We start from the raw sequence: 6,685 nt of genomic DNA on the forward strand, positions 1-6,685 counted from the left end.
AACTAATAGTTCACTATTTTCCTTTATATTAATTAAAAAACGGTTTATAATTATTATAAAATTTGATTGTTTTGGGCCCCAAAATGAAGAACATCAACAATCATGACGTCACTTCTACTTTCTGGTGGACTGGAGAGGTCTTCTCCGTTATTCTTCATCATTGAAAACCTTAATCTTCGCTGCTTCGACTTAAACGTCCAGGAGATGCGCTGCCTTTGGCTTTTTCCTCACTCATGATGACGAGATGTTTATTATAGTTTGTTTATGGACAAAAAGATGGCTGAACCAGAGTGTAAAAAAAAAAAAATACTGAACCTTCTTATATTAATGAGGAAATTAACATTAATTAACCGTCCACGTTTTGCTGACCTACTCTGTATATATAAATATAATCCTTCAGAGAACCCTTGTAAGGATTTTGCAGCACATTACTGGAATTAGATATTCTAAGGGTATAGTTCAATCATTTGTGCATAATAAATAAATAAGTAATTTTAATCCATCAAATTAAATGATAGCATCAATGTATAATTGTTAATTAAAATTATGGATGTCACAAATTAAATTAAACAGAATATGAACTTTTTATTGTAATTGTAGAAGTTATAACTGGTACTAAACATAAGTATTGGTATAATATCTTAAAAAGTGGAAAAGGTCAAACCATTGATAAAGATGAAGATTCTAGTCATTGTTGAGTCATGATTCATAAACTAAAAATAGAATTACAACATATGTATACTTAACAAGTTATATATATGTAGTGTCTCAACACAAAAACAATCTTGACTAATTATTAAAAAAGTAGGAATTCCAAATTTATTTTTCACTTTTTATAAAATAACATATGAATTCTAATATTTCATGAACTATTTTGGTCAATAATGGACTATATATGCAAATTTCTATGATGAATTATAATACCTCATAATGTTAAGTTTAAAATATTTGATTGATTTATCACACTTTATTTGGCTACAATATGCATTTCAAATATCATCTATAACTAGAGTAGGTTTGCCCGGTGTTGTCCGGGACATTAAGAAACTAAAAATAACTCTTCGTCTTTTTTTTAAACAAATAATAAAGTCTGTCAAATTTTAAGAATTATTTTCAGGTTGGTTTTATGAGTTTGGCATTATACAGGTACTTTTCTTTCACAGCATTAGGAAGTAGTTGGTTTATTCTGGGTGAAACGCCCGACTCGCAGTATCACATCCGCTTCCCTAAGCATCAACGAAACCTCTTAATATCCCTAGATACACTTCGGTTCTCAGGTAGTAAATAAAGTTTAAACTCTACCGCTGCCACGTTCCTAGGTACCAAGAACACTTCTAATATCCAATGGCTCTCAGGTTGTATAGGTGAAGTGCTATGCCAAAAAAAAAAAGTTTAAACTCTACTGCCGCCGTGTTTCTAGACATCTAAGAACCCTTCGAAAAATCTATAGTAAACCCAAGCCTACGAGCTTTGCAGGTAAACTGCTGAGACCGAGGTAAGTTCAATTTATCCGAGGTCTCTTCCTGAGCATCAAAGAAGACTCCTAATATCCCAAAATACAACCCTGCTTTCAAGTTGTACAGGTGAAGTACTGGGCCAAAATACAGTTTAAACTCTTCTACCGCCGTGTTTCTAGCCACCAAAGAATTCTTCTAATATTATATAATACACTTTATCCCACGGGTTGTGCTGGTGAACTGCTGGGACCGAACCAAGTTTAATTTCTGCACCATTCCTTCCCTGATAATCAAGGAACCCTCGTAATATCCCAAAATAGCGCTAAAGTTGTACAGGTGAAGTACCGGGTCTCAAGGCAGTTTAAATGCGGCCACACTTTTAAGCGCCAATAACCCCTTCTAATATGCCAAAACATAGCCCCATCTACAGGTTGTGGCTAGCTGGTCCCTGGGGCAGGTTAAATCCTTCCAACACCGCTTCCCTGAGCATCAAGAACAATTATAATATCTGAAATACACCTCGGCCCTCTGGTTGTGCAGGTAAAGTGATGAAAAAAAATCTATTTAAAGGCCGCCAAGGCCCCGAAGGCAAAAGGGGAAAAAAGTTACCATAACCGTTTTGGAGCCTTAAGGACCTACATGGAAAATTTCAGGAAAATCCATCCATTGGCTTGGCCATAATTGAAGGACATACACACACACAAAGACATTCATATTTAATGTATATATTTAGATATTAATAGTCTTCTATTATAACAAGGAATTTTGCAACATTTAAGTGTAATTTGCAGTGCGCCCAAAGTAATAATCAGAATATTTTACTAACTGATATAGAAGATAAAAAATACATTGAAACAATTGCAAAATAAAATTAAGAAAAATATATTCTCCAAATTTTTTTTTTACTGCGTATATATTACGGGATTGATCTTACCTAGTGGTACATATTATTTTTTTTTTCCATTTTTCAAGATTAAAATTTAAAGGAGAGGTTTTGTGAGGACATTTACTTATCTAATTAATTCGAAAATAGTTCTTGGCACAACTTTTATTCAATATGTGAGCCCTCGGCTCTAGTAATTACCTCAATAAGGGACCAAATCTCTTGAAGACCTTGACTATGTAGTCAGACATGAGCTTGGTCTACTCCTTCTTGACGGAACTCTCTAGAGACTGGACAACCTTCTGAGGAATTGTACACATCCTCTCCTCCAGACACACTTAGATATAGTAGTCCAAGGGATTCGCGTCTGGAGAGAATGGTCGCCAATGTTGGGGGTGACAAAAGTCCGGAAAGTTGTCTCTCAGGAAGGCATGGGTCTTATGATAAAGAGCTCCATCTTGAGTGAAAACAAACTTGTCCCCGAACTTTTCTCTGGTCCAAGGTAGCACTTTTTTATCCAGAAGTTCGATGTAAGCATCTGCATTGAGCCGGACTTTACAAAAAGGGGAGGGCAGATTTCGCCTTTGCTGGCCTCTAGATTTTGTTCTGAAGACATTTCTTACTGAAGGCGAGATATTGTTTGATTGTGATGTAGTGCCTGTTCTGCTTATTCACAATGACATTAACGGTGAAAAAATTATCATCAGAAAGGATTAAAACTTTTTCTTAATTTTTATTGGCCTCGAGAAAATTTAGAATCTTCTTTCCTCTTTCCAACCGCTTTCTCTCTTCAGAAATAAGATGTCTGTTGTCCCCCTCCGTGATTTTGCACCAATATAATTCTTGATTACAAATAATCAAATGGGTAGCACCTGGTAAGATCAACCCTATATACATATGGCTCAATATTTTATAGACATATTTCAGCAAATTATTATCATTATATTCAAATTTGTAATGATTTGGGATACTTAATCATTGTAGCTTTAGTTTATAGACTTTATATGACACTCATATTGTCCCCGAAATCTCCTTATCAATTCATCATTCTTGTATTGTGACAATCAAGTTTAGTTTCTTTAAGTGCAATTTACCAAATATTAAATAAGAATAAATTGTTGATATAAATTCACGATAATTTGTCAAAGTATACAAATATAATCCATACTCAATTTTGAGAAAAAATTAATATAGCTTGCTTCACTGTTGACTCATAGATATACAACAATAACCTCAGTCCGTTTTTGAGTGAGTTGGATGCCAATAAAAAACTATCATTAAGAGGCTGCTATATAAATGATTGGGATACCATGCACACACACCCACTTTGGACCCTACTTTTGCTCGGGACCTGTGAACTCAGAAGATAAGTTGATATAGAAACCAGGCTTACTATTCGAAGGGAAGAGGCAACAAAATATGTAATTGGGCATCCATCTTTGATTATATGTAGATATAATATGTATACCAACTACTCAGGATCCAGTTTCCCCCAGATTTTTCGGGATTATCCAAATCCTGCATTTAATTATTTCATAATATAAGTTCATTTAATTTGAATATACGGTTATTATTAATTAAATTGTCAAAAAAACAAAAAAACTAATGGTTATCACCTTTTTTTTTTTTTTTTTTTTTTTGCGAGGTGGATTGGGTTACGGAATTTAAAAAAAAAACGAAAGCGGTGGCACTTAAAAACAAACTGTGATAATTGATAATATATGACTGAGTAAGACTAGCTTAAAATGTACATATTATTTCTTATTAATTTTGGAAATATAACCCCCATTATTTCCGGGTATCCCGGTATTTAACATATGTTTTCCGGGATTATGCTCAAGGACAATTTCCGGAGAAATGGGAAACCCTAGTAGCTATTATGTAGTAAGATAATATAAAAAGTTTCTTCCTTGGTTATCATCGATGATGTTTGCCCACGCAGTCATAAAAGTCATCTTCTTTTTTTTCTTTTTGTTATGGTATATGTAAGTGTGTATGTATATATGTACAATACACATTGGCTCTACATAGGTGGGTATATTAACATCATCACAATGTTGCCATATTTTTTCTTACTTTTAAGGCGATAATAAACCAGTTTGCACCGAATAAGAAGAATAACAGAAATAACCATTTGCATTATTTTCTTATTTTAATCATGTTGAAAGAGATGGATATTTATTTGTGACTGAGGATGCAGGGCCGTCCACATGATTAAATATATAGATATATATGTTTGTTTGTTTTTGCGGGGGTGGGGGGGGCTTGGTTGTTGATGTTTTTTTTCAAAAATATCTAAAAATGAAACTTTTTTGGAAAAAATTTCAAAATCGACAACCATTTACAAAAAAATTCAAAAACCCATACTTATTCTCAACAAATTTCAAAAAATTTAATTTTAAATATTAATTTTTTTGGAAAAAAATTTCAAATACTGAATTTTCTTGTAAAATGCAAAAATTCCTTACTTCTTTTTATGGGGGGGGGGCACAAGCACTCTAACCCACCCCTTCCAGACGCTCCTGGGATGATATATAGATTATATTATGTAGGGGGGAAGAAGCATCTACCTACCAAATATGTGTTTAGAATAGACTGCTCCGTTTTCAAGTTAATATCCCCCCTCCCCTTCCCTGCACATACATAGACTGTTGGACAGAATCGAAAAATTGACTGACAAAGTTTACACAATAATAAAATTGGACCCATAATAACAAGTGATACAAATTGTGTGTTTTTTTAACACACATGTTAAAAAAAGGAAACTGAAAATCAACATGGTCACCCTGACAATCTGAAGAATGTTTTGGAGGAGTTGAGAAGGAAATAAATAAGAACATTGGCAATAATTACTCCGATGTCGATCTTTAATTCATCTCAAAGCCCAACAATGTTTTTTTGGGAAGGAGAGCAGCTACAATCACCCGGTACAAGGAAGGAGGGGGAGGAAAAAAATAAGGAATTAGCCTATGTCGATACTCAATTCTTTTGGAGTCCAACAAGGTTTTAACTCTACAACAAATCCTCTAAGTGACTCTCTATCTTGTATGTGTTACCACAAATGTTTAATCAGGTTTTGAATATAATTGAATCTATTGACTTTGAGGAAAGAAAGTTTACTACTCCGGAGTTAAATAATAAACGGTGTTATCTCGATAACACAAAAATAATCTATGTATTTTGCTCTCTTCCTCTTCTCCCTTGATACGTCATGACTATTCCATAATTTATTCATTTTCATGCATATACAAAGTAATAAGTTATTCTTTACAAATGCTCCGTTTCCAAAAGAACAGGAATACAATTTCTTGTTGATCCCTCGTCGTTAATATAATATATATATATTGGCCATTTTATCCTTTCTATGAAGCAATTTTGGCTTTTACTTCATAGAAATAATATAATAACTCCAATGGTCGGCAGTAAAGCCTTGCCATTGTTGCAGGGGAAATAATCAGAGGTGATTTACGAAGCTTTTGAAGAATGTTTGTTGTATTCAAAATTAGTCTTAGCGAGATCAAAAAGCACGTCTGCTCCCTTAAAGGACAAGTTGCAGCGTTTAGAGACTAAAACATTATCAGAAAACTACGATGTATTATTAATTTTATCACGTCTGGAGAAATTTTTCCTTTTCTCAAACGCCCCATCCGAAAAAGAAATGCCAAAGCCGGACGAAGATTATTTTCATCCGAGAGAAAAAAAATATTATAAAATAAAGGATTTCCACATAAAAAGAGCCAGCCGGTTCCTTTGCTCCAATAAAATCCAAAGATTCATTGACCTGATGTGAAGTTATTTTCTTTTAGCTAGTGGAAAGCTTCCAAATCTTCTTTTTCTTGGTACAAGGCATAACTTCGAAGGAAAAGAGGCTACTAACATACCTCCTTCCCCAACTACATAATATTCGTCTACCTCAGGGACCTCCTCATAGGAATCAAACTCCTAAAAATAATTAGAAGAGATTGACGAACCTTTTGAAGAATGTTTGTTGTATTCAAAATTTGTCTTAGCGTGATAAAAAAGCTCGTCTGCTCCCTTAAAGGAAAGGTTCCAGAGCTTACTGACTAAAATCTTATCAGAAGACGCTGATATATTAATATTGACATTGACATAATTCATTTCTAACTAAAAAGTCAAATAATTAACTCAAATTATCTATATAAATATTTATAAAGACAAGAATATTGATAAAACCTTGTTATCGTCTTCAGTTTAAATGACGTCAATGGAAAATTGACATCTTGCGAAAAATATGAAAAATACTCGCCAAACTATTTCCTCAGACTAACGGTCGGATTTCGTTACTTGATTTAAGCTTTAATGACTACTTGAGAAGGACAATTTA

The 6,685-nt window shown here is 33.6% G+C and overlaps 1 long non-coding RNA gene across 1 annotated transcript; it reads right to left on the reverse strand.

The window, feature by feature from the left end:
• Positions 1-2,166: 2,166 nt before the first annotated feature.
• On the reverse strand, positions 2,167-6,450 carry LOC139904967 (uncharacterized). Its single transcript, XR_011779335.1, has 2 exons — positions 6,312-6,450; positions 2,167-3,858 (listed from the first exon to the last, which is right to left on the reverse strand). It is a non-coding gene; the product is annotated as an uncharacterized lncRNA (long non-coding RNA).
• Positions 6,451-6,685: the final 235 nt, after the last annotated feature.

Source organism: Lepeophtheirus salmonis, chromosome 3 (genome assembly GCF_016086655.4).
Source record: "Lepeophtheirus salmonis chromosome 3, UVic_Lsal_1.4, whole genome shotgun sequence".
In the NCBI taxonomy this organism is placed as follows: domain Eukaryota; kingdom Metazoa; phylum Arthropoda; class Copepoda; order Siphonostomatoida; family Caligidae; genus Lepeophtheirus; species Lepeophtheirus salmonis.